Source organism: Danio rerio, chromosome 4, assembly GCF_049306965.1.
Source record: "Danio rerio strain Tuebingen ecotype United States chromosome 4, GRCz12tu, whole genome shotgun sequence".
Lineage (NCBI taxonomy): Eukaryota > Metazoa > Chordata > Actinopteri > Cypriniformes > Danionidae > Danio > Danio rerio.
Window position 1 is genome coordinate 54,573,901 of NC_133179.1, and position 17,728 is coordinate 54,591,628.

The 17,728-nt window shown below is 39.5% G+C and overlaps 1 protein-coding gene and 6 non-coding genes across 11 annotated transcripts in view; all 7 read right to left on the reverse strand.

The window, feature by feature from the left end:
* The window catches only part of LOC103910797 (uncharacterized), a 1,018,570-nt gene that overhangs the window by 366,518 nt on the left and 634,324 nt on the right, over positions 1-17,728 (reverse strand). The gene's annotated exons all lie outside the window — the stretch shown is intronic.
* On the reverse strand, positions 1,079-1,152 carry trnan-guu (transfer RNA asparagine (anticodon GUU)). The gene has a single exon. It is a non-coding gene; the product is annotated as a tRNA-Asn (tRNA).
* Positions 1,269-1,341, reverse strand: trnak-cuu (transfer RNA lysine (anticodon CUU)). The gene has a single exon. It is a non-coding gene; the product is annotated as a tRNA-Lys (tRNA).
* Positions 3,601-3,674, reverse strand: trnan-guu (transfer RNA asparagine (anticodon GUU)). The gene has a single exon. It is a non-coding gene; the product is annotated as a tRNA-Asn (tRNA).
* On the reverse strand, positions 5,426-5,499 carry trnat-ugu (transfer RNA threonine (anticodon UGU)). The gene has a single exon. It is a non-coding gene; the product is annotated as a tRNA-Thr (tRNA).
* On the reverse strand, positions 6,770-6,843 carry trnat-agu (transfer RNA threonine (anticodon AGU)). The gene has a single exon. It is a non-coding gene; the product is annotated as a tRNA-Thr (tRNA).
* On the reverse strand, positions 7,030-7,103 carry trnat-ugu (transfer RNA threonine (anticodon UGU)). The gene has a single exon. It is a non-coding gene; the product is annotated as a tRNA-Thr (tRNA).

Here is a 17,728-nt window from a genome sequence, read left to right on the forward strand (position 1 = left end):
GACTTCTGGCCTTGCTCATCCTTATCTGCTCTCACTTCTGCAGCTCTATGTGCCCTCCAGAAACTTGCGTTCTGTGAATGAACGTCGCCTCGTGGTTCCATCCCAAAGAGGGAAGAAATCACTTTCGCGAACGCTCATGCTCAATCTGCCCAGTTGGTGGAATGAACTCCCTAACTGCATCAGAACAGCAGAGTCACTCGCTATTTTCAAGAAACGACTAAAAACTCAACTATTTAGTCTCCACTTAATTTCCTAATCTGCAATTGCCTCTCTGGATATCACACTAACTGTACAAAAAAAAAATACTAATACTACTAATACTTTCCTTCTTAGACTTTACAGACCTGAAACTTGCCTATAGCACTTATTCATTGTTGCTCTTATAGTTGTGTAAATTGCTTCCTTGTCCTCACTTGTAAGTCGCTTTGGATAAAAGCGTCTGCTAAATGACTAAATGTAAATGTAAGAGTCTCATGCTCTACAGACTGAGCTAGCTGGGCTGATGAAAAGCTTTTTCAAGAGCTAAACACCGTTTTCAGTAATACCTTCCCTACCCGTGACAATTTTCTGCTAAATCCTGATTTCATCTTGTAATGCTGGACAGAATGTGGCCCTGGATATATGCCCAGTGCACATGTTAGCAGTTGCAAGGCAGCAAAATGCAGAATTCATCCCTGGGTGGGCTTGAACCACCAACCTATCAACAAGCTATTGCGCCACAGAGACTTAGGGAAAGGTCACCTACAGTGGTAGAAAGGCGGAACTTTGTCTCAAAAGGTCTGCTATATGAACCCTAATGTAAGTTTGCTGAGAGAGAGAGAGAAAAGTGACAGAAACACCCAACGTGGGGCTCGATCCCACGATCCTGAGATTAAGAGTCTCATGCTCTACCGACTGAGCTAGCCGGGCTGGTAAGATGCTTTTTCAAGAGCTAGACACGGTTTACAGTAATATCGTCCCTACCCGTTAGAATCTTCTGCTAAATCCTGATTTCATCTTGTAACGCTGGACAGAATGTGGCCCAGGATCTATGTCCAGTGCACGTGTTAGCAGTTGCAAGGCAGCAAAATGCAGAATTCGTCCCTGGGTGGGCTTGAACCACCAACCTTTCAGTTAACAGCCGAACGCGCTAACCGATTGCACCACAGAGACTTAGGGAAAGGTCACCTACAGTGGTAGAAAAGCGTAACTTTGTCTGAAAAGGTCTGCTATATGAACCCTAATGTAAGTTTGCTGAGAGAGAGAGAGAGAGAGAAAAGTAAGAGAAACGCCCAACGTGGGGCTCGAACCCACGACCCTGAGAGTAAGAGTCTCATGCTCTACCGACTGAGCTAGCCGGGCTGGTAAGATTCTTTTTAAAGAGCTAGACACCGTTTACAGTAGTACCGTCCCTACCCGTTAGAATGTTCTGCTAAATCCTGATTTCATCTTGTAACGCTGGACAGAATGTGGCCCAGGATCTATGTCCAGTGCACATGTCAGCAGTTGCAAGGCAGCAAAATGCCTAATTCGTCACTGGGTGGGCTTGAACCACCAACCTTTCAGTTAACAGCCAAACGTACTCACCGATTGCGCCATAGAGACTTAGTAAGAGGTCACCTACAGTGGTAGAAAGGCGTAACTTTGTCTCAAAAGGTCTGCTATATGAACCGTAATGTAAGTTTGCTGAGAGAGAGAGAAAAGTAACAGAAACGCCCAACGTGGGGCTCGAAACCACGACCCTGAGATTAAGAGTCTCATGCTCTACTGACTGAGCTAGCCGGGCTGGGAAGATGCTCTTCCAAGAGCTAGACACCGTTTACAGTGATACCTTCCCTACCCGTAAGAATCTTCTGCTAAATCCTGATTTTTATCTTGTAACGCTGGACAGAATGTGGCCCAGGATCTATGTCCAATGCACGTGTTAGCAGTTGCAAGGCAGCAAAATGCCTAATTCGTCACTGGGTGGGCTTGAACCACCAACCTTTCAGTTAACAGCCGAACGCACTAACCGATTGCATCACAGAGACTTAGGGAAAGGTCACCTACAGTGGTAGAAAGGCGTAACTTTGTCTGAATAGGTCTGCTATATGAACCCTAATGTAAGTTTGCTGAGAGAGAGAGAGAAAAGTGACAGAAACCCCCACCGTGGGGCTCGAACCCATGACCCTGAGATTAAGAGTCTCATGCTCTACCGACTGAGCTAGCCGGGCTGGTAAGATGCTTTTTCAAGAGCTAGACACCGTTTACAGTAATACCGTCCCTACCCGTTAGAATCTTCTGCTAAATCCTGATTTCATCTTGTAACGTTGGACAGAATGTGGCCCAGGATCTATGTCCAGTGCACGTGTCAGCAGTTGCAAGGCAGCAAAATGCCTAATTCGTCACTGGGTGGGCTTAAACCACCAACCTTTCAGTTAACAGCCGAACGCGCTAACCGATTGCACCACAGAGACCTAGTAAATAGACACCTACAGTGGTAGAAAGGCGGAACTTTGTTTCAAAAGGTCTGCTATATGAACCCTAATGAAAGTTTGCTGAGAAAGAAAGAGGCAACAGAAACACACAACATGGGCCTCGAACCCACAACCCTGAGAATAAGGGTCTCATGCTCTACCGACTGAACTAGCTGTGCTGATGAGGAGCCCTTTCAAGAACTAGACACCGTTTACAGTAATACTTTCCCTACCTGTGAAAATCTTCTGCTAAATCCTGATTTCATCTTGTAACGCTGGACAGAATTTGGCCCTGGATATATGCCCAGTGCACGTATTAGCAGTTGCAAGGCAGCAAAATGCCTAATTCATCACTGGGTGGGCTTGGACCACCAAGCTGTCAGTTAACAGCTGAACAAGCTAACCAGTTGTGCCACAGAGACTTAGTAAGAAGTCACCTACAGTGGTGGAAAAGCGGAACTTTGTTTCAAAAGGTCTGCTATATGAACCCTAATGAAAGTTTGCTAAGAGAGAGAGAGGCAACAGAGACACACAATGTGGGGCTCGAACCCACGAACCTGAGATTAAGGATCTCATGCTCTTCCGACTGAACTAGCAGAGCTAGACACCATTTACAGTAATACCTTCCCTACCCATGACAATCTTCAGCTAAATCCTGATTTCATCTTGTAACGCTGGACAGAATGTGGCCCTGAATATTTGCCCAGTGCACGTGTTAGCAGTTGCAAGGCAGCAAAATGCAGTATTCGTCCCTTGGTGGGCTTGAACCACCAACCTTTCAATTAACACGCGCTAACCAATTGCGCCACAGAGACTTCGGGAAAGGTCACCTACAGTGGTAGAATCGCGGAACTTTGTCTGAAAAGGTCTGCTATATGAACCCTAATGTAAGTTTGCTGAGAGAGAGAGAAAAGTAACATAAACACCCAACGTGGGGCTCAAACCCACCACCCTGAGATTAAGACTCTCATGCTCTACCGACTGAGTTAGCCGGGCTGGTAAGTAGCTCTTTCAAGAGCTAGACACCGTTTACAGTAATACCTTCCCTACCCGTGAGAATCTTATGCTAAATCCTGATTTCATCTTGTAACGCTTCACAGAATGTGGCCCAGGATCTATGTCCAGTGCACGTGTTAGCAGTTGCAAGGCAGCAAAATGCAGAATTCGTCCCTGGGTGGGCTTGAACCACCAACCTTTCAGTTAACAGCCGAACGCGCTAACCAATTGCACCACAGAGACTTAGTAAGAAGTCACCTACAGTGGTAGAAAAGCGGAACTTTGTTTCAAAAGGTCTGCTATGTGAACCCTAATGAAAGTTTGTGAGAAAGAGAGGCAACAGAGACACACAACGTGGGGCTTGAACCCACGACCCTGAGATTAAGAGTCTCATGCTCTACCAACTGAACTAGCTGAGCTAGACACCGTTTACAGTAATACCTTCCCTACCCATGACAATCTTCAGCTAAATCCTGTTTTCATCTTGTAACGCTGGAGAATGTGGCCCTGGATATATGCCCAGTGCACATGTTAGCAGTTGCAAGGCAGCAAAATGCAGAATTCGTCCCTGGGTGGGCTTGAACCACAAACCTTTCAGTTAACAGCCAAACGCGCTAACCTATTGCGCCACAGAGACCTAGTAAAAGGTTACCTACAGTGGTAAAAAGGCTGAACTTTGTTTCAAAAGGTCTGCTATATGAACCCTAATGAAAGTTTGCTGAGAGATAGAGAGGCAACAGAAACACCCAACGTGGGGCTTGAACCCACAACCCTGAGACTAAGAGTCTCATGCTCTACCGACTGAACAAGCCAAGCTGATGAGGAACCATTTCAAGAGCTAGACACCGTTTACAGTAATACTTTCCCTACCCGTGACAATCTTCTGCTAAATCCTGATTTCATCTTGTAACGCTGGACAGAATTTGGCCCTGGATATATGTCCAGTGCACGTGTTAGCAGTTGCAAGGCAGCAAAATGCAGAATTTGTCCCTGGGTGGGCTTTAACCACCAACCTTTCAGTTAACAGCCGAACGCACTAACCGATTGCGCCACAGAGACTTAGGGAAAGGTCACCTACAGTGGTAGAAAGGCGTAACTTTGTCTGAAAAGGTCTGCTATATGAACCCTGATGTAAGTTTGCTTAGAGAGAGAGAGAAAAGTAACAGAAATGCCCAACGTGGGGCTCTAACCCACGACCCTGAGATTAAGAGTCTCATGCTCTACCGACTGAGGTAGCCGGGCTGGTAAGACGCTTTTTCAAGAGCTAGACACCGTTTACAGTAATACCGTCCCTACCCGTTAGAATCTTCTGCTAAATCCTGATTTCATCTTGTAACGTTGGACAGAATGTGGCCCAGGATCTATGTCCAGTGCACGTGTCAGCCGTTGCAAGGCAGCAAAATGCCTAATTCGTCACTGGGCGGGCTTGAACCACCAACCTTTCAGTTAACAGCCGAACGCGCTAACCGATTGCGCCACAGAGACCTAGTAAAAGGTCACCTACAGTGGTAGAAAGGCGGAACTTTGTTTCAAAAGGTCTGCTATATGAACCCTAATGAAAGTTTGCTGAGAAAGAGAGAGGCAACAGAAACACACAACGTGGGCCTCGAACCCACAACCCTGAGAATAAGGGTCTCATGCTCTACCGACTGAACTAGCTGAGCTGATGAGGAGCCCTTTCAAGAACTAGACACCGTTTACAGCAATACTTTCCCTACCCGTGAAAATCTTCTGCTAAATCCTGATTTCATCTTGTAACGCTGGACAGAATTTGGCCCTGGATATATGCCCAGTGCACGTATTAGCAGTTGCAAGGCAGCAAAATGCAGAATTCGTCCCTGGGTGGGCTTGAACCACCAACCTTTCAGTTAACAGCCGAACGCACTAACCGATTGACTCTATTTGTCGCACTATTCATTACGCCTCAAAGCTATACAATTTTATAATTCATTCCAGTGAGCTCTATAAAACAAGCACACGCACCACCTGGACTAAGGCGCTGCTGGGATTTGAGGCCAGGATCTCCTGTTTACAAGACAGGCGCTTTGACCAGCTAAGCCACAGCGCTACAGAAACACACAGTAAGAGACATTTGCCCGATAACAAAAATCGAAGAAGAAAAAATAATACACAACAAAAACCAGCATGTCAGGATGCAGAAAATGCTGACAAGCCGGACGCGGTCTTTTAGAGTCTGGATGATCATGTCTCAAGCCTGACCATGTCATCCAAACACAGAGTCAGCTCGGAAAATGGAAATCAGGACAAACATATGCTATCGGCCATTGAAAGAGTTTCAGATCAGAAAGCCACTCTCCCATCATCTGAGGGAAAGGTGCAGTTTGGATTTGAACCTAGCACCTGCTGTTCCCAAGACAGGTGCTCTGGCCAACTTAGTCTTAACACTAAAAGAAAAAACCTCTGGATACGATACTTCCAAACGCAGTTTCATCTAAGACAGTGGGGGGGAAGCAAAATTTACTGTGCTTTCTACTCAGTTACTTTGCACATGCATAAAGAGGCTCTTGTATGACAAATCCAAAAGGCGTGATCTCAACAATAGGTGGCAGTTACTTTTCCCCAAAACCACAGGTTGCCGACGAGTCATTCCTCAAGCCCAATAGGCCCTACACCGTTTTCTAATCTCCCTTATTTAAAACAGCTCAATTAAGTCATCGGCTTTATTGTAGAGTACCCCTAGTATCTGAGCCTGCACTGCGCAATGAAAGAAAGAAGCAAAACGGGATGGACAGATGCCTAAAATGTTAGAAACGCACCACACCTTAAGTCAGTGAAGAAAAAGAGCAAAGCTTGCAAGTCTGGTGGGACTCGAACCCATAACCTTTAAACAGCTCAGCTCACAGCCTAGAAGTCAAATGCGCTATCCATTGCGCCACAGAGCCTAAGTGCTCTGCTTCATTTAGAACTGTTGGACAGAAAGCACTTTTTAGTACTCTCTGGCCCATGAAAGAACAGCCAACTGCAGACAAGGCACTGCTGGAATTCAAAGCCAGGATCTCCTGTTTACTAGACAGGCACTTTGACCAACTAAACCACAGCGCCAAACAACCTCGACACAGGCTAAATGTTTAATTCCAAAAAATAAAATAAAAAACTAACAACGGTAGCGCTGCATGTGGGAATGTCTGGACTTGAAATATTAAAGTCCAATTGGTTAGGCATTACCACACTATGCTATATAAAGGCATCGTCCAAAGCCCTCTTGAACGAGCAGCGTTCTTAAGGATTTGAGTTTTGTTAAGAAACCGACTGCTAAACATCCCGCTGCGTAAACACTCGTTACTCTTAACAAAAAGCAAACACGAAACCTGTACATTAGGCACTGCTGGGATTTGAACCCAGGATCTCCTGTTTACTAGACAGGCGCTTTGACCAACTAAGCCACAGCGCCAACGCTGAATAGGAAGCAAGACGTTTTTGCAGACAGAGACTAAAAAAAGACAGCAAGTCTTAAAATGGCAAGCAAAGAGGTTGTTTAACTCTATTTGTCGCACTATTCATTACGCCTCAAAGCTATACAATTTTATAATTTATTCCGGTGAGCTCTATAAAACAAGCACACGCACCACCTGGACTAAGGCGCTGCTGGGATTTGAGCCCAGGAACTCCTGTTTACAAGACAGGCGCTTTGACCAGCTAAGCCACAGCGCCACAGAAATTCACAGTAAGAGACATTTGCCCGATAACAAAAATCGAAGAAGAAAAAATAATACACAACAAAAACCAGCATGTCAGGATGCAGAAAATGCTGACAAGCCGGACGCGGTCTTTTAGAGTCTGGATGATCATGTCTCAAGCCTGACCATGTCATCCAAACTGTTGGAATATCTATCTCTATTCCATGCGTGTTCAAGAGAAAAGGTCAGGAGAGGTTTTTCTTCAATGACAAAAATATTAGTAATTTATTAGATACAAATGAATAGTTCGATGACAGAGCTCTGGGTTACGTTACCCCAATGCAATACAAGAATTACATTCAAGAGGTTCGCAACTGACTTACATTTCCTGACTCCAGTATATATATACACAACTGATCTTAACAGGTGGAGTTTTGGTTTAACGTCACTTATCAGTCATTCTGCAGTCCCTTGGCTCTTTGCAACCCCTGGACATTACTTCCTCTTTCTGCAACCTTTCTCTGCATACCAGAACCTGAACACTTCCGTGCATCTTTAATATATTTCACAACTTCTACAAGCATCAGGACAACTTGTGACATGTCTAGACTATAGTTCTGGAACAAACCTAAATTTATTCTTATTCTGCTTTTTCCACTTGTCAGCAGTTCTTCTAAAAAGTATGCAGCACAGTAAAAAAGAGGTTTGTCTGGTCAAGACGTTTTATAATACAAAAGAGAAAGATTGATTAATCTGTTTTTAGTCTAAACATTTTTCTAATAAAAAATAATAAAAAGAATAAAAATAAAAATAAATTCCTTTTCTCCAACAATTCCCCTTTTCTGCTCCTCTCTGGAGCAGACAAAAACAAAATCAGATAATCAAATCCCCACAAAAATGTCCAATTGTCATTACTGCAGGCTTTTGCCTAAATCCCTGTTTACCTCTTATTCAAAACAATCTTTAACATCCTAGTGCTTCTTCATTATGTTAAATGATGCCCAAAAACCCTTTTAACTCAATTTCTTTAACTTTTCTGGATTCAGTTTATAATTTTCACACTCTTGGTTCTCCTCTTCGGTGGTGCAGTCTCTTCCCTCTTGAAGTCACTCCGATATCTTCTTTTGCTAAGGATTATACTTGCTATATTCAGGCTTATTAATCCCAACACTCTTATTAACTTCCAATTATCCCATAATAAAAATGTTCCATTCTCATACACTTTATCAATAAAGGTAATTATTTTTTTCTTCTTCTTCTTCCCCACCAAAATTAAAATAAGAATGAGAATAATAAAAATGTAAATAAAATTTAAAAACTCCAACATTTAAAAAATAAAATCTGATCAAAAGGAAATGCACTCCCATTGAAAATCCCACAGTATGAATAAAATCTAAGATCAACACTTGTGAAAATATGATTGGAATTAGAAATTCAAAATTCTAACAACATAATTCAAATCAGCAATTCACTAATACAAATTATAATCCCCCTGCTTAGTTCAGACTGAATTTCAACATTTTTAAGTCATTATTGAACCAAAATTACAATTGAGATTTAGGATGAAAAATCAACAGCTTCAAAGTAGGATTAAAGTAACCAATTATTAAAATGAAAAGTTCAGAACTAAATCATAACAAGGTTATTAAACTAACAACTCAGACTTGTCACCAAATTTTAAAACCAAAATTCAAACATATTTAAACTAGAGATTTTTTCTCTCAATGTCTTAAAACAGGAATATCAATAACACAACAATATGATTAAAATAAAATTAAAATTTTAAAAATCTCTGCAAACAAAAGGTTCAAAAACAACAATGGCTTAAAATAAAAATCTAAAAATGTCTTCAAATTAAGGATTTAAAAACAACAATGGCTCAAACTAAAATAATCTTCAAAAATGTGTTCAAATAAAATAATTTTAAAATCGTCTTCAAATAAAAGAATCTTAAACTCATAAGAATGTGTTTAAAACAAAATAATCTTAAAAATGTCTTAAAATAAAAGATTCAAAAAGCATCTTAAAATAAAAGATTTTTGCATTGAAAATGAAAAATATAAAAGCATTAAATGTCTTAAAATAAAAGATTATGAAAAAACGTACAAATGTCTTAAAATAATAGAACATTAGAAAGGTATTAAAATAAAAGATAAAAAGCATAAAAATTTCTTAAAATAAAGTATAATAGGAGTTCCGGTTATGGCGCCTGAGGAGTAGACTTGCGCGTGGTCAGCTCCCAAAAAACTTTTCAGTTTTGTCTATTAACATCAGTGATTTTGTTCGTTTCTGGCAGTATTTGTTTTGTTTACTGTTCTGCGACATATTTTATCTTTGAAATGTCAAAAGGAAGGGGCAGACAGATCGATAAAGAAGGTTCTCCTTCGCCGAATGCTAACGTCACGTTGGCCGAGATTCGCGCGCTACATGATGACCTTAGAGCCTCGATCGCAGAGGATTTTAAAACATCTTTTGAAAGTTTGGCAACCAAGCTTGACAATATTCAATCCACGGTGGCTGATCATGACCTTCGCATCGGAAACCTCGAGTCCGGTGCTACAGAGTTTAGTCAGCAACTCGATCAACTCAACGCTACGTGTTTGCGGCTCCAGAAGGACAACGAGTGGCTGAAAGCTGAAGTTTCCGATCTTGAAAGTCGCAGCCGGCGCCAAAACATTCGAATAGTCGGCTTACCCGAATCAGTCGAGGGGCCGCGACCGACGGCTTTTTTCTCTCAGCTTCTGGTCGATGTCCTTGGCTCCCAGGTGTTAACCTCGCCGCCCGAGCTGGACAGAGCTCACCGCAGCCTCGCGCCTAAACCTGCACCAGGCCAGAGACCGCGACCTGTCATCCTGCGATTTCATCGCTTTCAAACGAAGGATTTGGTCGTCCGTGAATCTCGCAAAAAGGGTGAGCTGCTGTATGATGGCCACAAGATTCGTATCTTTGAGGATTATTGCCCTGATGTTGTGAAACTTCGCGCCGAGTATAAAGACGTGATGTCATCACTTTACAAACGAGGACTCAAGCCTGCGCTTCTCTACCCTGCTAGACTTCGAATAACACTTCCAAACGGTGAGAAGAAATGGCTTGCTTCGGTTTCGGAAGCCAACAGTTTCATCCAGAGTTCGAGCTAGTAGCAAACGAGCTGAATTAGACTCTACTATGTACAGTCATTAATGTCTTTCTGGCCGCCTCCCTCTCCAAGGATGCTATAGGATGTACCTGTGGATTTGAGATATAAACCTGCTCAGTATAAAGACTTTTCCGTGCTTGAACTTAAAAGCTCATTTTATTTATAGTAGGCTGAATTGTAGGCTTGCAGTTTATTTCCCCCCTTTTTTTTACATTGCATATTATGCTGCTTTGTTTTTTTATATCGATCTAAATAAGGGATGACTAGTACTTGGATTTTGGTTTAGATTCACAATGAGCTCAGTCAGGCTTTTTTATACTGCAAGCAGAATTTACTTTTTGACCTTTTTTTATTACTTAAAGAACAGCCTGGGAGGTTGGCCCAGCGGTTTTTATATTGGACATTGTTAAATTTGATAAAGCTATGTTGATGTTTCTTAGTTAAAAACTTACTGCAGACTATTTTATGTTATGTTAAAATCCAATCTACTTAGATTTGTGCTTATTTTGTGAGGCATAGTGTTACTGCCCTTTTGTATTTTGTGTGCGATTGCTTCGCCTTTCTTTTTTCTCTTCCACCAATTTGTTTTGCAGTCTAAGTTTGTCAGTAAGCATTGAATGAAAATCGAAATTTAATATTACTGATGTAACTATTATGTTTGGGAGGACTAGGAGTTAGGAAACTTGCCTGTTATGGTAAAGTGGGTTCAGCTGCAGTTCTTGTTGTCAGCTGGGGAAAGGGTGGGTTTAAGAGTGGGTTTATCTTTTTTTCCCTTTCTTTCTTTTTTTCCCTTGGTTACTGTTGTTTTGTTTTTGTTGTGCTTTTTTTTTCTTTTTGTATTTTTGTGTGCAATCACTTTTACTGCATTTTGTATCCTCATAATGCTTCTAGCCACCTGCTATGTTGGCTGTGCATACTTGGGGGTGGGTTCTCATAGACTCGATCACGCTTATAGTATTTGTTATTAATGTCTCTCATGAGTAACAAGGTAGCAACGCGTGGTGTACTAAAATTCACTAGTTGGAATGTTAAGGGGCTTAACTCCCCGGTGAAGCGAAATAAAGTTCTTAGCTACTTAAAACATTTAAATACTAGCATTGCCTTTATCCAAGAAACACACCTTATGCCTGCCGATCATCTAAAGATAAGAAAGGGATGGGTAGGTCAGCTTTACCATTCTAGTTTTCAGAGTAAGTCCCGAGGTGTAGCTATTCTCATCCACAAATCGATTCCCTTTTCAGTCTCTGAGGTTATTTCGGATCCTAATGGGCGTTTTGTTATTCTCAGAGGACAAATAAACGGAGCTCGCTTGGTTTTGGCTAACGTATATGGACCTAATTGGGACGATGAGACATTTTTCAAAAAAATTTTGTTTTCCCTCCCTCATTTACACTCAAACCAACTAATTCTAGGTGGGGATTTTAACTGTTGTTTAGACCCTCTTCTAGACCGCTCATCTTCCAGACTCTGTGCACAGTCTAAATCTAGTAGGATCATTCAGCTTTTTATGGAGCAATATGCTGTTTCTGATGTTTGGCGCTTTTTAAATCCGAATACAAAAAAAAAATTCTCATTTTTCTCTCCTGTCCCTGCTGAAAAATCCAGCTTAAACCAGCCGAGGCTGGTTGGCTGGTTTTAGCTGGTCAATCAGGCTGGTTTTAGAGGGGTTTTGGCCATTTCCAGGCTGGTTTCCAGCCATTTCCAGCCTGGTCTTAGCTGGTCAGGCTGGAAAATGACCAGCTAAATCCAGCTAAAACCAGCTTGACCAGCCTAGCAGGCTGGGAGCCCAGCCAAAACCAGCTATGTCCAGCTTAAACCAGCTTAAAAAGATAAAGTGCAGTAGCTATCGTCCCATCTCTTTACTTTGTTCTGATGTCAAATTATTAGCTAAAGTTTCAGCAAGACGTTTAGAGACTGTTCTCCCAGCTATAATCTCACCAGACCAAACAGGTTTTATTAAAAATAGACACTCTTTTCACAATATTAGACGCCTTTTAAATATTCTCTACTCTTCTTCTTCAAATGCATCTCCAGAATTAGTTATTTCTATGGATGCTGAAAAGGCATTTGATAGAGTCGAGTGGAGGTATCTGCTTTACACACTGAAGAAATTTGGGTTTCCTGATCAAATTATAACTTGGATTAGACTTTTATACACATCTCCAATGGCCTGTGTACGAACAAATAACAGTTATTCTAAATATTTCTCACTTGGTCGTGGTACTAGACAAGGCTGCCCACTCTCCCCTTTACTATTTGCAATAGCCATTGAGCCGTTGGCAATTGCTTTAAGAGCCAGTGCAATGGCTGGCATAAAAAGGGGGCAGTTGGAGCACAAACTGTCTTTATACGCCGATGATCTCTTGTTATACGTGTCTGACCCTTGTACCTCTATTCCTTTGGTGTTGAAATTGCTTGCAGACTTCGGCCTGATTTCAGGATATAAATTAAAATTGAGTAAAAGTGAATTGATGCCTATTAATACAGCAGCCTTGGATTACCCATTATGTTCTCTACCTTTCAAATCCTCCTTACAAAGTTTCAAATATTTGGGCATAAATGTCACAAAAAGCTTTTCGGACTTATTTGACCTCAACTTTGTCCCATTAGTGAATAATCTTACACAGGATTTTAATCGATGGTCTCTCCTCCCCTTATCTTTGATCGGTAGGGTTAACTGTATTAAGATGAATGTACTTCCTAGATTTCTTTACTTATTTCAATGTATTCCTATTTTTATTCCAAAATCTTTTTTTGTTTCACTTGATTGCTCTATTTCTAGTTTTCTCTGGAACAGAAAAACCCCAAAGATTCGTAAAAGTATTCTTCAAAGAGCAAAACAATTGGGTGGTCTAGCTCTTCCAAATTTCCAAATATATTACTGGGCAGCAAATATACGCTCTACTCTATATTGGCTACATTCATGCAAATTAGCTAATCCCCCCTCTTGGCTGCACATTGAGTCTGTCTCGTGCAATAAGTCGTCCTCTTTGGCTGCTCTTTTATGCCTCCCATATACAATGACCCCAATTAAATATTCAAATAATATAATTGTAAAAAACAGTCTCAAAATTTGGACCCAATTTTTGCGCCATTTTGGTTTTCATAATATCTCTTTATTATCCCCAATACACTCCAATCCTCTGTTTTACCCTTCTATCTTGGACAGTGCTTATGCCTCATGGAGAGATCTTGGATTGGCCTCTTTTGGTGATCTTTACGTTGATGGTGTTTTTGCCTCTTTTGGTCAGTTGGCCTCTCAATTTAATGTCCCTAAATCCAATTTTTTCAGATACTTACAAACTCGAGATTTTGTGCGCAAAAAATGTGTTAACTTTCCAAATGCACCGCCAACTTCAGATCTAGACACAATACTGGGCATAGATCCCTGTGCTAAAGGTTCAGTTTCTAAATTATTTAATATAATTGTTAATCTTCAATTTCCTTCTGATAACTTACGGACCACCTGGTCTCAAGACATGGGAATTGAGATTACAGAGGAGACATGGAAGGCGGTCTTGAACAGGGTTAACTCCTCCTCAATCTGTGCACGTCACAGGCTTACACAATGCAAGGTAGTGCATAGAGCTCATTGGTCTAAAAGCAGGCTAGCTCGCATCAATCCGTCTATAGACCCTGAGTGCGACAGGTGTCATTCTGGTACAGCTACTTTATTTCATATGTTTTGGTCCTGTCCTTCCCTGCTTTCCTTTTGGAGACAAATATTTCTCTCGCTATCAGCTATTACCACTGTTGATATCCCACCATGTCCAATTATTGGTTTATTTGGAGTTCTTCCGCCTGACCACACTTTACCCTCTCATTTTGTAGACTTTGTAGCTTTCTTAACTCTTCTGGCTAGGCGATTAATTCTTCTGAACTGGAAGAGCCCACACCCTCCTTCTCACTCTTGTTGGATAAGAAATGTTCTTTATTTTATGAAATTAGAAAAAATTAGGTACTCTCTTCACCGAACTAGCACTATTTTTATTAATTTATGGGAACCCCTTCGCAAATATGTCCAAACTCTTCAGCTTGACCCTGCTCCTTCTGATTGAGTCCCCACCACCTAATGCCCAGCTGTTATGGGAAAATACTTATGGTCAACACATTGTAGACTTGTTTTTTATGTATATAAGATTGCACTAGTGTTGTTGTTTTTTATTTTATTTATCTATTTATTTTTATTATCTTATTTTTATTTATTATTGTTTATTTATTTTTATTATTACTATTTGCTCAAAATACTCTTCAGTATATTTGCTTATTGTTACATGATTATGTCTTTGTAAATTTTTGTAATGTTTCACAATGTATAAATAAAACAGTAAAAAAAACACAGTTGAAATAAGCATAGTGTACAGATATTTAGTCGGCTGTTTATAAGCGTATATGATATTCATTTAAATGTCATTTAAAATTGTGAAATTTCTGTAATTGGGAAAGTGCAAAAAGTTTGCAGGTGAAAATTTGATTGTTGGAGGAGGATAAATATATATATTTTGATTGTGTATGTGCAGTAAATGCAACATACATAAGTTCATTAGTGTGTGTAAAAAACACTGTAAATTTGAGGAAGTGGAGGTGTGAAAAATGCATAAGTAATTCGATTAAGAATGTGAGCAATATGGAAAATGTCCCAGACAAAATTAAAAACTCAATGGGACAAGTGGTAAATGATTGGAACTAAGAAGAAAAAAAGTGGCAAAGAAATGAGAAACAATATATGAAAAGCTTAAATGTGAAAATTGTGTAAAATATGTGAGTAGAGCAATGATTGAACAGTAAAATTGGCTACAATTTTGAGAAACAGAGAATTTGAGTTTTACAAAGTTAATAACATAGCAAAAGGGGGCCATAACGATGTTGTGGTAGTAAGAAATGGAAAAAATTAGTTGGAATTTGTAATGTGGCATGATTTTGGCATTTGTTGGAACAGCTGTAGAAAGACAGATGAGGGGTGAAAAAAGAGGAAGTGCTCAGGCAGACAATCTTAGACAGACTGACAACAAAAAGGAAGTCAGAAAAAAGAAGCCACTCCTTTTCATGGGGAAGAAGCAGTTGAAGTAGGGGCAGAAGGAGTAAATCATATTAAAAGAGTATATAAAATTGTTTTGATTAAATAATGATAGACTGTGATATAATAATTAGGGATATAGTATCAGTTACTAAATAAACAGATCTATTACAATGTGGTATAAAAAAAAAGACAAGTGAAATAAAGTACCAATGAGAAATATGTTTAATATAGTTATATTGGTTGAAATGGAATTTGAAGCTATACGAATGAATATATTAATAAAGAAATGAATTTACTAAATAGAGGAGGATGACTAAAACAATAGACCAGTAGTTGTTGACTAGAACAATAAAGATAAATAAATTAATAATACTAATAGAAAAAATAAAGAGAAAATAAAATACAACATAAAGACCAGCTATTAAAGAAACATTAGAATAAATACATTAGAGGAAAAATGAGGAAAATGACTTCGAGATGAACTGTTAAACAGCAAAGAGATAAAATTGGCATAAGTCTCTGGTCGATGAAGAGAAAAATTAGAAGAAAATGTCACAGTTTAAAATTGATCAACTGACGAGTTAATGAGCAAATATGTAAGGAAGATAAAAAATATGGATAAGAAAAACTTAAAAGCTTAGAATTAAAGAAATCCAAGTTATGGTTTGATAGAAAAAAGAAGAAGATATGTTTAAAATATATTGAAATAGGTTTGAAAAATGTTATATACATAGAGAGAGAGAAAGACAGAGACATTAAACCGATGAGATAGAAACTAGAAAAATAGTTGCACTTGTAACACTTTGGGGAAGTGACACTTTGAGGAACTGAGATTTGATGTGAGAGGACAAGATTGAGTTTAGGTGCAAAAACTAAATAGAATAATAATATTAGAAATAATAATGATTAAAAAAAATTGTTATGGCTTACACTGGCCATAACTTCCATAATTTCTCTATATTTAAAATGATAAACACCAAGAAAGAAATCGATAATTAAACATTGCATTTCAGATATAAAAATATATACTAAACAAACATGAGGGGTCAAGGCCTAATATGAACCCTGAGATATAGCAATAATGTTGAACAATTATACCACAGGGTAGGTCATGTCATAATTTGTGTTTTATGAATAATAACCCAACTGTGTCTTGTTTTTTAGTCTCCACCATCGTAGTGCCCTACAGCTTTGCCTGCAGACTAAGCAGACCATAGTGCTGAGTGGATGGGAGTGAAGATGCCAAACTTTACTTAAAACTATTATTGGGGGTCAAATTGATTTTAAACTTAATAAAACCTGTCTCAATGGTTAGACTCTAGAATGTGGTCTCAATGGCTCACATGGTTCTTGAGTGCATGTTTCCCTAACATCAGAGATACCAAGTTCTGAAGGAAAACTTAGAAGGAGGTTGCAGTGGAGAAGAGCAGTAACTGGTCTCCATGAGACATTATTCCAAAGACGGGTAAGACTCTCGTTGGCCACCGGGAGCGACCTAAGCCAGGAATTTTGTCGCAGAAGACTAGGCACCTGTACAGGTAGGCAGGTGTTGAGTGAGATGGTTGTGGAGTGGAGCAGTGATGCTTGAAAGGCCTAGAGCATCCGAGTATTAAGGGGCACTGTGAAAGATCAGTGGTCTGCCTCAGAAATGTGGGCTCCTCCAAACCAGACCACAGCAAACTGCTAAATATGTCTGGAGATCAGACACTCAGAAAAAGGAACTTGTGGGTAAAGTAAGAGGCAGGGTGCTGTCAAGAACCATTTGAGACCATATGATGACTGGTAATATGAAAGAGACAGAATTTATTAAGGTTTTGTTATGAAAATAATAACTAAGAAAAAGACTTAAAGGAAATATACAATGAATCTCTAAATGTATAATGTTGAAATGATATTTAACTATTTTTGCAAATTGTCATAGGTTTACTGATACAGGGCATGAACAGGATATAGGAGGAAGTACAATGTATGGTGGTGACTAAAGAAAAAGAAACAACTATTGGTAACTGAAAGTCATTTGAATTATAAATTTTGATGGAATTGATTATTTAAGTAAAGATTTACTTAAAACTAAATATTATGTTGAATCATCTAAATTAAGACGGGATATTAAAAACTAGACAAGGTTGGTATCAGAAAAAAAAAATTATGCGTAAAGAAGAAATGGAAATATAAAAAATTTAACTCACGTCATCGGGTAAAAAATTTATAGTTCTAATCTGATAAAAGAATTGAAACAGAATCAAAGAGTTTAAGAAAACAGATTTTCTTTCACATGTAACCATGTGAAGAAGTTTAATGATGAAGTCAAAATACAGCTGAAAGAAATGGATAAGAAAATGTAGTGATTTTTAGTCAGCTTATAAAAGTATATAAAAAGTGTATGGGCAACTAGTTGAACCGAAATGACGTAGAACTAATTAGTAGCCAAAAGAAAATCATAAAAATGATTAGAAGAAACTAAGTAATAAATAGTTGAGAAAATGAATTATCAAAAGTAGTG